The following is a 14905-nucleotide window of genomic DNA, read 5'->3' as shown; positions in this document are numbered from 1 at the left end:
ACTTTTGTTTTTGTTGTCATTTTATACATTCTTCATTGTCGCTTTTAACACATTTCTCTTGTGATACTTTGATTTCAATGTTGGCTTGTGGGTGACTGTGTGGCCGTCTGTATTTGATAGCTTCTCAATTTTCATTTTTATTTCGTACTTTTTGGCCTTCGTTTTCGGTTTACATATCAAGCTCGTTCAGTGCTTGCAGCTACTTTGTGCTTGTGCTGAATCTGTCATGCAAGTGATATCATAAAACTCGCCTTTGGCCACATATCTATATATGTATATAGTTATTTGTAGTATGTGTGGTTGAAAGTTGGATGTGGGCTTGTGAAAAGTAGTGGTCTCGAAAAACAACAATAAATCTTTTCTTGGGACCTCTTTGATATGTCCATATGCCATAAGATTTTCCATGTATAGGAATATATATATGTACATATATGTATGTATGTATATGGCTGAAACAAATAGTGTAATAATTCGGTATTTCTATATAAGAATTTAATTATATTAGGGTGGTGTAAAATTTTGTGAATGAAGTCTTTTTTTATAAGCTAAAATTTCCTAACCCTAAATTGGCAGTTTAGAGAAATCTGTGCTCTTATCACTGTGCAATGCTACTAATCTGTCTGGAAAACTGAGAAATATTTTCTAAAGATCACCCTAATGTATCTGAAACGCGATTACAGACTGATAACGGTGTTATTAGTTGTCTGTCTGTCTGGAAAACTGAGAAATATTTTTTAAAGATCACCCTAATGTATCTGAGACGCGATTAAGGATTGATAACAGTGTTTTTAGTTGTCTGTCTGTCTGCAGAACTGTGAAATATTTTGTAAAGATCACCCTAATGTATCTGAAACGCTATTATGGACTGATAACGGTATTTTTAGTTGTCTGTCTGTCTGCAGAACTGTGACCTATTTTGTAAAGATCACCCTAATTTATCTGAAACGCGATTACAGACTGATAACGGTGTTATTAGTTGTCTCAATGCTGCCGAAAGTCCAGCTTGGTGCTGCAATTTGGCTACATTTTTTGTATGCGACTCTAAGACCCATATAAGACCATCCTGTAATAATTTTCTTTAATCGTATTTGAAGCTTTCAAATATTTTTTCTTTATGTATGAACTTCTACATCCATTTTTACATAATTATACTGCGCAAAAATCCAAGGTCGCTTATAGGTCACTTGGCAAATTTATGAAAAGGCAAAACTAATTCCAATAGAAGGCAATACAAATAAATGTTGTAATTGTAATGAATATGAATAATTATATATGGATCCACCCAGCATACATATGTATGAAACTGCCCTTTGTTGCCACAATTTATGCTTCATTTTCACTTCATTGTAAAAATTTTAGTTTTTATGCATATGAACAACATTTTATGCCTGAAGGATCACCCTGTTCGTATACAATATGTATGTACATGCATAAGTATATAACTATAAATACTAGCATCTCAACTCTGGAGTATTCATTGGCAACGACAGCCGGAACTGTCATCACTCGAAAATGTCTTTCACTAAAGTAGCCGCAGTTCCGAAGAAGACTGATGAAGAGGCTAAAAGTAGGCGTCGTCTACATTTGTATGTACTTAGCAGCAGCCCACCCGCAGCTTGTGCTATTGTATGAGACACCCATAAGTCGCCGCGCGCCGCCGCTGCTTGGCCAGCCGCTTGCCCTTCAAGCATTCAGCGCGCAAATTAAGTGAAGTATACTTTGCGAGCACTTTTCATTTCCGACCCGTTGGCTGCTTGACATTCAGCGCTTTGTTTGACTTTCCGCTTGCAATTCTTGCCATTTCCCATTTTCCATTTCGCCGTTGCAAAAGCCGATTCCGAAAAGTACAAGCGCGTTATGAAAACAAAACGCATACACACGCAATCAAAATTATTCAAAATTAATTTCTTTTCATTCTGGCTATTTCATTACATTTCGTTGGCAGACAATTAGGGAAATTCATTTTTGATTGGCTCATCATAACCACCGCACCGCCCCGCCCCAACCACGAACCGCGCGCACGCAATTTTTGTAAAGTTTCGCTGATTGCTGCAAAGCACAAAGTTGCCACATTTTTGCTTCGTCTTGAATTTGCAATTTTTGTAGCAATTTCGCTTTTTATATTTCTTTTTAACACAAAATCCATGCATAGCCTCACACAAAAGTGGCGTGGCCTTCTTTGAGGCTCCAGCGCGTTTAGCTGAGTGCACGTAGCTTTTCGTTTTTCCATTTTAAAGAAGCGTTTAGTTCAAAATTGCTTTAGAAAGCAGGGCAATTATATAGTCCTTCTCTATCGCCCGCACTCTCTTCCTCTCTCTCTCTCTCTCAATCTGGTCACTGCATTATTGTTTGCTAAAACGAAGGCAACAAAACGTGCGCAGCACTTTGTCCATGACCACTTTGTTTGGCGGCCACAAGTCAGTGGAAATCAGGTATTTCGCTTTAAGTGGCACGTGGTGGGCAGCACTTGGGTTGGTTGGCAGTGTGTTTTGCAAGGCAGATGTTCGCATTCAACCAGTTCAACATTTATAAATAATAAGTGTGGTAGGAGGAAAGTTTAATTCACCGCTATAAGTGGCAAAGTTCGCTTATATAAATATTTATATATATGTATACTCTGAAGCGTCTAAGCGATTTTAATTGCATACTGCACAACGCTTAATTTATAGCTTCCTTTCACAAATTATCTGTGATTTGTAATTACAACTGTAGTTTGTTCTCTAGCACTTAAATTTATGAAAATACTGTCTTTTTGACTATTGCATCTAACGTTTCTTGGTAGGAAAACCTCGACGTACATTCGCACGATAGGATAAATTTGTCTCTTAGTAATCTTTCTTTTTCTAGGAAAGCGTCGACTTCTAAAATATCTTTATCTTCCTTTTTCTAAGAAAGCCCCTCCACTTCAAAAATATCATTCTAGCTAAAGCTTAAGTATCCATTAAGTGTTTATATGAGCTTCCTAAGGAGCCTCTATTGAGACAGCCCTTCAAACTGTTTCAATGTTGAGGCAATACTTTCTTACGCCCAGAATGAGTAAAGTATCCTCTCTTTAGAAATTTTATTAACATCGAGTGAGATGGCATAGACTAATTAGAGGTGGAGATGTAATATATGGTACCTATCTGTAGGTACGTTGCCTTTTATATTTCGCTCGGAAAGTTTAATTAAAAATAATTGTAGAGTTATTGGTAGATTACCTTTTATATTTCGGTTTCAAATCCCGAAATTTTAATCATCAAAAATGGTTTCATTGTTTTTCAAAATGTTCTCCATTAAGATCAATACACTTTTGCCTTCGTTTGGACCAATTGTTGTAGCATATTTGTCACCTTGTTTAAGGTATCTCCAAATCATGGCTTTTGAACGCAACAACCGCCTCTTCTGGTATCGAAAATCGTTGACCTCTTAGAGTATTTTTTTAACAGGAATAAAAAGAAGCCATTCGGTACCAAGTAAGGTCTATATATAATCGATGTTTAGAGTGTTCAAAAATACAATTGCTTCAGTCGATATGTGAAAGCTTTCGCCTTGCCGTGGCGAAGAGTGATCCATACACGGTGCTTGGTTTTCCTATTTTCGTGAAAGACAACTGGCAATAGTTGTGTAAATTTTATTGCTCTGCGTTGTTCCAGTAGACATGTCCAGCTTTTCCAAAAATACTGGCAACTATTTGCTTGAAAGTGCTTCGTGCGCAAACAACTTTTGTTTGAATCGGCTCATCTTGAAACATCCAGAAACAATCGACTGCTGCTTACTTTCGGGCTCATCCACGATTCATAACCTGTCACGTCATAGACGTGTTTCGAAGCATCGCTTCGTATTTTGTTAACATTTCTTTCGACCAATCGACACGAGCCTTTTTAGAGCAATTGATAAATGTGTGGGATCCAACGTGAACAATTTTATTACAATCAAATGTTCATGCAATATTGAATGTATGTTTTTCCCCATTATTACCTATATTTGTCACACTCACACAATAGGTCACATGATGATTTTGCAATCTCAGTTACTGTAAACAACGCCGAGTTTCTGTTTCGAGTACTCATTTCTTGTTCTTGGTTCTATTAGTCCCATAGAACTGAATACGTGGTGTCCGTTTATGAACTTGATAAAATACATTCGCTGGTCTACAAGTTCAACGAAGCCTGCTTTTGGGTGTTACTTTCATTATGTATCGCTATCTTAAAGGCATATAATTGAGTTCAAAATATTTTTCTGTTCGTGGTAATTTTTAAAGTAACCTAAAATTTCAGAAATTTCATATAAAAGCTTTATCAAATCTTTTAATAATATTTTAAAATTTAATACATGTCTTTCTGAGCTTCTTCTGATTTGACAGTTATCCCACTGTACGTTCTTTACCTCTAGAAACATGCTACCTACATATATTTTCTCCTATTTCTCTAGTAAATACAGATCGAATGCTGCTAATGAATGAACAATAAACATTTTCATATAATAAAAGCTTTCATTTAGCAATGTGACTGCAAATATTTATTTGTCTGCAATTCTAAAAATATATATGTACTTATATGTATACATTTACTTGAATATTTGCTCAATGCTTTAAATGTTTATATGCACGTAGGCCTTCACAGCTTGTCCACTAGTTATCGGCTTTAGTTGGCCATGCTCGTACGAGATTTTACAAATCACTGAGCTTTTATTGTCCGTGTGCTTTTATAATTTATATATTATTCAACACACAATCTCAGCAAAATGAAAATGTTATAAATAATAAAAACAAAATTGATCACATTCACACGTAATTCTTTATTACACATTGAAATAATAAATACTTTTTAATGGACTTTGTGGACACAATGGTCTGCGTCTTTATTTTAAAAACTTGCTTGTGGTGAAAATATTAATGGAAATTATTACAGAGATATAATTGTATTTGCAAAGCAACAACGAGTGTGTACGTAAATATGTCAATATCAGGTCTAAATTTTTTATATATTGGGTTATTCACTAAATAATTTTAATTGATTATAACAGCTGATTTTATTGAATTTTTTCGCAACCGATTTCACACTTAACCACCTTACCGTTTTACATATATTTGAACAGCTGATAGATCAATGTTTAATTGTAAATAATTTTTTTTTTCATTTTTGGAATAGTTATTGTTCGGTGTTCTATCGAAGATCGAAACCCGCATTTTCGGCATATTTTACTGTTTTAGTTCGGGCAAGGCGAAACTTATGTGAACGGAGAATATGTGTTGAGGACTCGAAGCTTGACATACATATGTGTTCCTCATGTTCTTACAGAACAAAATTTGTTTCCTCGCATTAAGGGGTTACATGGGTTTCCTCGGGTAAAAAACAGCCTTTTTTTCAACATTTTTTTCTCATATAAAAAATTAAATATTTAATTAGATTTTTTATTGTTACAAACATATATTATTAACAAAGAAATTTTGAAATTTTTGAAAAAATATTTTAAACTCGGCCATTGCGACGCCATTTCCGGTGACCCCTCGGAAAAAAGATACGCCCGCGTTGGCAGGATAACTCCTTAAAGGATCATCTAAAGTGAAAAAGTATGTGTTTTAGTTAAAACTTTAACTTAAAACTTGGATGAAGGAAAAAACTGAAAATTGAATTTGTGGCAGACATTTTTACAAAATAATGAAAATTTCAGCGAAATTTCGCGACATTTTTCTTCCAAATATTTGTAATCGAAACAAAATCCTTCGTCCAAGTCTTTAAGAATTGTATCTCAAAGACCTGTGTAAAATTTCATTAAGATCAGTTGAGTAGTTCTCGAGAAATCTTGCCAACCGACTTCAAAAACACAGTTTTGAGAAAAACGCGTTTAAAGACGATGCACTTAGCCTAGCTAGCCTCGAGTGCACAAGTTCTCCGAAACTATTACTCTGATCAACTTGAAAATGTAGGACAATATTCTGGTGGTGTTGTAGAATTTAATAAGACAATAAAAAATCGATTTTTTGAAACCCGTAAACCCATGTAACCCCTTAACCACTCTGCTGTTGCTTATGAAACGTCAAAGAAGTGTTCCATTTTCGAAGCGCATTGTTACTGCCGACGTAAAGTGGGTTGTTTTCAAGAATGTGAAGCGCAAGAGATCGTGGTCTAAAATAGAAGAATCAGCTCAAACTACTTCGAAGGCCCATAGTTACCAAAAAAATGTATGTTGTCGGTTTAGTGGTATTTCAAAGGTATCGTTTATTTTGAGCTTTTGCGCGAAAATACTTCAATTAATTCTCGAGTGTATTGTGGTACACTAGATTGATTGGGAAGTGCGGAGCCAAATCTGTTGAATACAGTCTTTGATAGAAGGTTTTCATTGCGTTTTTGGCATTGAATTCGGTCGCAATCATACTCTGTTTGAACAAAGTTCAGCTTTATCGGGACGAGTTGAGCAAGAACGCGTTCATACTCATAATATTCACCAAAATCATTCGAACGGACTCGCAAGAGAAGTCGAGCTCTCTTGCCATCTCTCCAAACACTTGTCTGAGGATTTTGGAGCACCATATCCTTCAGTTTTTTAATATTTACATCAGTTGAAGAGTCGACTTGAACGAGGAATGTCTTCAACGATCTCTCGAGCGTCTTGTGTTTTTGAATCACCGTAAGCCTTTTCCAACATTCGAAACGATTCCACAAACGAAATTTGGTTAGAAATATAAATTTTGAGACAAATTATTTGTTCGATATTTTTATCCATTGTAAAAATCGCAATGCACTACTGAGGTGTACCGACTTAAGCAGCTGCTGTAAACAAACTGGTTGACAGATCGTGCTCATGTTTGGCTTAGTAATTAAGGACAGTCCTACAAACTTAGCAAGGTACACTTTTTTGAAACATCATTTACCCGGGGAATTTAATTTCAATTTCCGTGTACTTTCGTAAAATTTATTGCCTACTTTCGTTCCTTGTTGTTAGATCCTGAGCTATATTTTCAAACGTAATTCATTTTTAAAATATTATTAATTTTAAGCATCAGGCGCCTTAGTATATGCTTAATTCAGTGAAAGTTTTTTTTTTAATATGAAATCCTCTTTGTATGGATGGCAGTACCAGTAAAAGTACGAATGGAAATTATTACAACTTCTAGATTATTTTTAGAAAATAGCCAGCTGTCTAAACTTGACAAGTCAAATTATATGGAAGCAAACAAGGTTAACTCTTGTAATTAAAGTAACACAATCGATTTCGTTGAATTATTCACGAAAGCTCAGCGAATGAACAAATGTGAACATTTAATATGCGAACGTCAATTCTGGCCTCATACGCCTGGGAACCAAATTGGCAAACAACAAAGAGGAAAATATTAGTATTTATTACCGCCCTGTGTACTATAGTTACCTATCGCTAGATCTTTATTACCAATTTGGGAATTATGCATGTGTTAATCTAAAAACCAATTGAGTTTAGTTAAAGTTGATTGTCAATAATGAGATGGTCGAGATAATGGTGTTTTGAGTAGGGCATGCTTTCAGTTCGTTTACGAGGTGATAAATGCTATATATTTGTCTAATTTTAAAATTTGTTGAAGGAGAGTTCAATTATAAATTATAATATAATTCTACACATGCATACAGAAGTTAACCTTCAGAGTTAAAAATGGAAGATATCACTTTCCATTCTTCAGAAATGTTTTCTGATGTTATAATTATATGCATAGCATTAAATTACTGAGTAATTCATCACTTGAAATATAAAATTTTAGACCGACTTCTTCTGAGCAAACGCAAAATAGGACTAAAGCGCCCATAAGTATGTTATACTCGTATGTATTATTCTATATATGCACATATAGAAAACTATGAACTTTTAGAACACTTTGACATACTTAAATCCTCTGTAACAGTGGCAAATAATTACCGCGTCTGTCTTGTTAGTGACAAATTAATAGAAAACAAACAACAGAAAATTATAGAAGCTCTGTAGTTCTCTAGTATCATATGTGTGTGAAATTGTGAAGCATACTTATAAGAGCTTAAGATGGTTGGAGGAGAGAAGCATTGCTGAAAATGCAAGATGTTAAATGAGTGGTGAAGGTTGGGACTACAATTTATTGTTTTAGAAAAGCGATAAAGCATATTTTCTATAGTAATTATTTCGCATTTAATGTATAGGGCTTTAAACAAATTTTGAACTTGATTTGGCCTAAAAAATATAATTATTTATGCGAAATTTACACTAAAGGAAATACCACTTTCGCACCACCCTGAGCGCAAAGTTGCTGGCGAGAGTCTGCTGGAGTAATAAATGAGATAAACTTAAACTTTTTAAGGGTGTTAAATTGCTGCTGGTAAACGGACGCCTCCACATAAAAACAAAAAGGAAACTCTAAAATGAAAAGTATTAATGCAACAACTAAAATTTTCAACAACAGCAATTAAAGCATGAAAAGAGCTATGGCGCCAGGTTATCGTAAGCTTAAACAAAAATTTCAGTTTGTAAATAAAGCTAGCAAAGCAGATGGCAGTAATATTAATATGCGGGACACTCTGTGGTTGTGGCACTTAAGAGCATTTATTTTGGTATTTTTTCGTTTTAACTTTGACGTTCGAGACCTTTTGATGTAGACCAAGTGTTGTTAAAATATTTATACCCATAAAGTTGAAATTTCAGCTTTGCACACTCAAAATGCGCTCATTTATTTTAACTGCCAAGAATGTGAGAGAAATGTTTTTAAGCAGGTGCAAGCGAAAGGCAACTGACCGCAAAGCTCCTAAAATATGGCGACGAAACCTTATATGCTCCTCATTTATTTATGTAATTATATACAAGTATGTATATATATAAATATGTTTATAATTTTTCTTTACATCTTTTATTATTTTTTTATGTAGGTATTTATACAGCATCTTGAGAATGCGTAGTATTTTCAGCAAGGTGGATACAACGTTCATTACTTTTTGCATACTTTTTTGCGCTCAACTCACAGCCGAGTCTTTTCGCTGCTTTATAGCCGCTACAGTTACCGTAAGACATATTTGATAAGCAGATGTTTATGTACCGGATATTTGTGCGTTCATGCTATTAAAAAGTAATCAAAGCACAAATCGATTTCATAATTTTGTGTAAATAAATGAAGAAAGTAGAAACAAATTTGTGCAGAAAATGTGATTTTTTTTTTACCGATTTTGTGTTATATAATTATAAAAGGGGAGGAAGTGTGTCTAGTATTTTCTGAAAAGTTGAAAAGACCTTTGAAAAGCGTTTAACACGCCTTAAAGTGTGCTATAACTTTAATTTTTTAATAATGAATTATTTTTTTAATTATTAAAAGTATTTTTTTTTAATCAAAAGTATTTTTAAATAACATAAAATTCCTAACACAAAAATATAACTCCGTTTGTTTTCTTTTTTTTTAATTTTTTCCAGAGTTCAAAGGAATTTTTTACCGAGTCTATGAATATTGATCAAGGTTCTGTGTGTTAGAAGAAATAAGGTAAGTCTACAATTTCCATACAAATTTACTCAAATAAAATCTATTGGTTGCCAAAAACTTACATATGAAGAAAATTGCTACCAAGCGTCGAGCCACAAAATCTCACCATAGGAACCGCTCTGGCTTCTGGGGTTAGGGCATAAGTTAGTATCTTATCTACTCTGTTTATCTGTTTAGAAATGCGTCTCATATATACCTCAAAGCCTTCGGCTTCCTAACTGCTCAATAGAGTCAATTTGTCTGTCAGTTGCTTAAATTTAACGGATGCGTCTCTTTAATATGCATTTGATAGATATTAATTCAATTTCTTCGAATCTTTCACATATTTGTGCAACATATCTAGGTTTTACGTTGTTATTAAAAAGTAAAAAGGTAGTTCCAAAAAAAAATTGAGGAATGCTGATATGTTCAATCCGTTCTAGTACCCCGACCGTCGTAGAAATTTAATTTTAAGCGCTTGATATGATGAAGTAGTTCATTATATTTCTATAAATGAAAATCAAAGTTCGTTTAGAGAGGGATTGCAATAATTATCATCTAATATTTTACGAGGTCTACATGTTATATTTCGCGATTATAGAACAAAAACAAATTTTAATCATCAAAAATCGTTTTATTATCTTACAAAATATTCTCCAGATCAATAGATCTTACACTTTCGCATGCGTTTCGCCCAATTATGGTAACACTTTTGTCGCTCTGATTGAGGTATCTTCAAACCATGCGTTCTGAACGCATCAACTGCCTCTACAGGTGCCGAAAAACATCATAGTTTATTTTTTACATATGGGAATAAAAAGAAATCATTCAGTGCCAAATCTGGACTATATAGTGAATGACTCATCAAATCGATATTTTCAATGCTCAAAAATGCAGTTGTTTCAGTCGATGTCTGAAAGTTCGCCTTGTCGTAGCGAAGACTCATCAATCTACAGTGCTTGGTTTTGCTGATTTCTTGATAGATAACTAGCAAACAAATGGTTATGAGAATTCACTGTTCTGTGTTCTAGTGATTGCGAAATATTCAGTTTTTCCAAAAAACAGACAACTGCTTCATGCGTGATCCATTTTTGTTAGTTTTGGTTGATCTGGCAGATTCCATACAGTCGACTACTTTCGGGCTCATGCGCGTAATTACACGATTCATTACCTATCACGATATCATAGACTCGTAACACGTCTTCTTCGATTCAACTATTGTCTATAGTTGTCTCAATCTCAAGATAGGTCACATGAGGATCTTGCAATATAAGTTGGCGCACAGTACAGCCGGAAAGCAACTGATTTTGGACGATTCACGAAATTCGTCTTGGATGATCTACGACCTCCATTGAGTTCAACATACTATCGATAAAAACTGCTCCTTGTTGAAGGTTCATCGACAAAAATTTAATTAAGTTCATCTATGCATCTTGATGCGTTAATCCTGTCGAAAGTTGTAAAAAATAATCTCGCGATGTTGGCAATTTAATTCCATTTTAGGTTACTGTAAACAACCAAATCCCCCTCGTATGCCAAAACGTTCTGAGTACATCTAATACCAAAAATATCAAACTTTTTGATAAAGTTCTGAGTTGCAACGCGAAATATAAAAGCAACCTACGTAGAACTCAATATTAATCAGTCTAGACGGTTGAATTTTTCTAAGAAAATAGATTTGGTAACAACATTTTTTTTGTTTCAATATCTTTTTATTTATTGAATCTTCTTTTTGTTTTAAAAGCCTAAGAATAAGTTATAAAATCTTAAATCTATTTAAAAACTAGACACGCAACATGCTCTAAAGTTTGTAAACTTAGCATAAACTTAGCATAAACCTGTTAAAGTTTATTAAATGTGGTAGAAAGTTATGATTTATGAAAAGTCATATACTTGTATGCTGCTAAGCCTATACTTATTGTACATCCAAAGTGGTTTTTGACAAAACACCAAAGTCAACAGCTAAAGAGTCTTCTCTACAACTATGCTCAGTACCTTTTTCTTTAATTGTTGAAAAATCCCACACTCTTTTGTAGTTTCATTTGACGGTACAGTAATTATAGAGAAATCACATACTATTTTACAGTTTCATAATGGTGCAGTGAAAATGCGAATTTGATTTTCTAAATATTTCATCTGAATCCCAAAGATTCGCCTAATACTTGTCTCACATTAGTTAAGAGGTTACATGTATGTATATCCTTAGGTAAAAACAGCCTTTTTTCAAAATTTTTTTCTGATATAAAAATTAAAAATTTTATTAGATTTTTTTATTGTTACAAACAAACACTATTTGCAAAGAAATTCTGAAATTTTTGTTTTAGTTAAAACCTTAACTTAGAACTTGGACGAAGGAAAAGAAACTGAAAATTGGATTTTTGGCGGACAATTTTACAAAAAAAAAAGAAGAAAATTTCAGTGAAAATTTGCGACATTTTTTTTAAATAGTTGTAATCGAAAAACAAATTCTTTAAGAATTATATCTCAAAGACCTGTGTAAAATTTCATGAAGATCGGTTGAGTAGTTCTCGAGAAATCTTGTCAACCGACTTCGAAAAAACAATTTCAGGAAAAAAGCGTTTAAAGACGGCGCACTTAGCCTAGCTAGCCTTGAGCGCACAAGTTCTTGAGGCTGTATCTCCAAAACTATTATTAGAATTAACTTGAAAATTTAGGGCAATTTTGTAGAGGTGTTGTAGATAATAATGTAGATATAATAATGTAGACAATTTTAATCATATTTTTGAAACCCGTGAACCCACGTAATCTCTTAATTATTCTGAGCTAAGAATATCAGTCATATTTAAAAATATCGATATACTTAAATTAATATTTTACCTTGTTACTTGTTGTTGTATAGTTGCCTTTAATTCGCTTACTTTTCTATAAATGTCTAACTATGCCAGTGTATTTGTTCGATTTGCCACTCTCTAAGATTTAGTGAATACTGTTGACATATCTCAGTTCTCCGTTACTCAGCTAGTGACGGTTTCCTCGACCAATCCAACATAAAAATAATATAGAAAAGAGCGTTAAGCTTGCTTTGCTATGAAAAGAGATAACCTTTTGTCAAGAAAAGCATTCTGTACCTTTTATCTAATAAAATTCTGCTTTTCATTTATCCTTCTCTGTAAACATAATAATCACATTTTACAAGCGTACAAGCTATGAAACCGATTTGAATTATAATTTAAAACATGTGTATATAAAATATATGCTAAGATAGGCATCCATACATACATATATGTATATGTATATTATAAGAAACCGTAAAACACAAATCGGAATATACTTTTACACACACATACACACATAAGCATGTTAGCGCGCGTGCTAGAGAAAAGGATATAACTGTTGTAGGGCATCAACAAATTATTGAAATCAATTCATAGCTTAGCTGCAAAGCGACTTGTAAAGGCTACAATAAAAATAATAAAATAAATAACTTTATTATGGCACACGCACGATATTGTATAGCGGTCATGTAAGCCCGTGAGAAAGTGTGTGTGGGTGTGTGTGTGTGACTCTACAAAAGCGCAAACAATGCTCGAGGTAAAAAGTGAAACAACAAATTCAACAAAAAGCAGGCTACAAACGAAAGAGATAATGGGACATTGTGCGAACAGCAGGAGCAAAAGAATCATGCGAGGTTCAAAACGGATCGCCCTGAGCATTTCGGATTGCTTTGCCTTATTTTTGTGTGCCATTTTCAGGTCAATAGAAAGCAACACATCCGCGTTCATGCATTATTGTGTGTGGAGATTTCGTGCGCAGAAAAGGATAACTCGTAAATGGATAACAGTAAGCAACAGGATATGTATAGGTAGGAGGTCAAAAGGGCGTTTTCAATGGCTGCGAAAAGATATCGAGTGATAAGGTTTTATATGTATGCATGTATGTATGTAGTATGTAAGTGTGTACTATATATATATTATATGTTTGCATATACATATAGTATATGAGTGTGTGTTTGTGTACCACATCCTTTCATTCCCGTATAGCTTTCATCATTATGAATATTCATCAATGCTGCGCTTTGACACCGCTCTCGGGCCAACCATAGGTCAATTGTTAGCAAACGGACAAACAATCAACATTATCGTTAGCACTGTGTCAACAAGAGTGCTAAATTCCTATCTTTCGCTTTTTTTCCTTCTCATTTTTGTTTGTTTTATAATTTCTTCTCTTTAATTCTTTGAATTTTGCTTCTAGTTTTGCCCGAAAGGGTGTAGCGAACCTTCGGAAAGTATGACCGGAAAATGTAATTTTCAATATTGTCGGCGCAGGAACAAGCGGCCAACAGCACACAGTTTCGCTTGGCATGACCAGTCGCGGGCACAAAATGTACCTTTCGGTCCCTTTTACTTGGTGCTCTTGTTTTCCTCCGAATTTTCTCGCTTCGCTTTGTGTTTGCTTTGTGTCTACTCGCTGCTTAATAAGCAGAAAAATAACAAGAAATATAAAGTAGGCACATCATATAGACCCTTGTACCCTATTATCGCGTCCTTTCAAATTAAATAAGCGAAATAATAATTGAAACGTAATAATTCGTTTATTTTTTTATTTGATCTGCGCTCAAAGACAAATAATGGTGCAATATTATTGTACACAATATTTATTATATTGGTTATTTGTTTGCTTTTTCTGATATTTCTGATATTCAAGTGCAAACAGCAATTAACGCTTTTGTAAATTCACACACACGTGCATACTCGTACATACATATGTATATCTTTTGAATTTTGAATTTTTGTATGAACACGCCTTCAGCAACATGATATATACATTAGCGAGTAAAATTTTAATTTATAGGAAATAATAAGTGCCGAAGTGTCATTATATTAAAGAGTGTCTCAAAATTAACGCAAAATTGAAACTTGCCGCCAATTAAGTAGTAACATGTTGACTCTTCTTCTTCTTTATTGGCGTTGACTCCGCTTACGCGATTATAGCCGAGTTTACAACATTGCGCCAGTCGGTCCTCTTTTCTGCTGTTTGGCTCCAATTGGAGATACCAACTGTAGTCAGGTCCTTCTTCACCTGATCTTTCATAAGGCAGTGGAGGTCTTTTCTTCCTCTGCTTTCTCCGGCGGGTACTGCGTCGATTACTTTCAGGGCTGGAGAGTTTTCATCCATTCGGAGACGACATGTCTCATAATGCGCTGAACTACGTCAATGTCACCGTATATTCCATACAGCTTAGTTCCATGGATTGCGGCTTCCGCTGAACCTTTCTCTCGAAAACTCGTAACGTCGATTCAGCAGATGTTGTCATCGTCCAAGCAGGCCGGAGATGATGAAAGACTTGTAGAGTTTGGTCTTTGTTCGTGGAGAGAGGACTTTTCTTCTCAATTACCTACTCAGTCCGAAGTAGCGCCTGTTGACAAGAGTTATTCTGCGTTGGATTTCGAGGCTGACGTTGTTGTTGGTGTTAATGTTGGTTCCAAGATAGACGAAATTATCCACGACTTCAAAGTTATG

General features: G+C 34.4%; 1 protein-coding gene across 5 annotated transcripts in view; it reads left to right on the top strand.

The window, feature by feature from the left end:
- LOC126752260 (uncharacterized) overlaps positions 1-14905 on the top strand; it is a 106370-nt gene that overhangs the window by 17877 nt on the left and 73588 nt on the right. For all 5 annotated transcript variants that reach the window (XM_050462951.1, XM_050462953.1, XM_050462952.1 and 2 more), the window contains one exon: positions 9379-9445. The gene's annotated coding sequence lies outside the window, so the exon portion shown is untranslated. The remainder of the gene's footprint in view (positions 1-9378; positions 9446-14905) is intronic.

Source organism: Bactrocera neohumeralis, chromosome 3 (assembly GCF_024586455.1).
Source record: "Bactrocera neohumeralis isolate Rockhampton chromosome 3, APGP_CSIRO_Bneo_wtdbg2-racon-allhic-juicebox.fasta_v2, whole genome shotgun sequence".
NCBI lineage: Eukaryota > Metazoa > Arthropoda > Insecta > Diptera > Tephritidae > Bactrocera > Bactrocera neohumeralis.
Note: the sequence above shows the minus strand (reverse complement) of the source record. Positions and strands in the feature narration are given on the sequence as shown.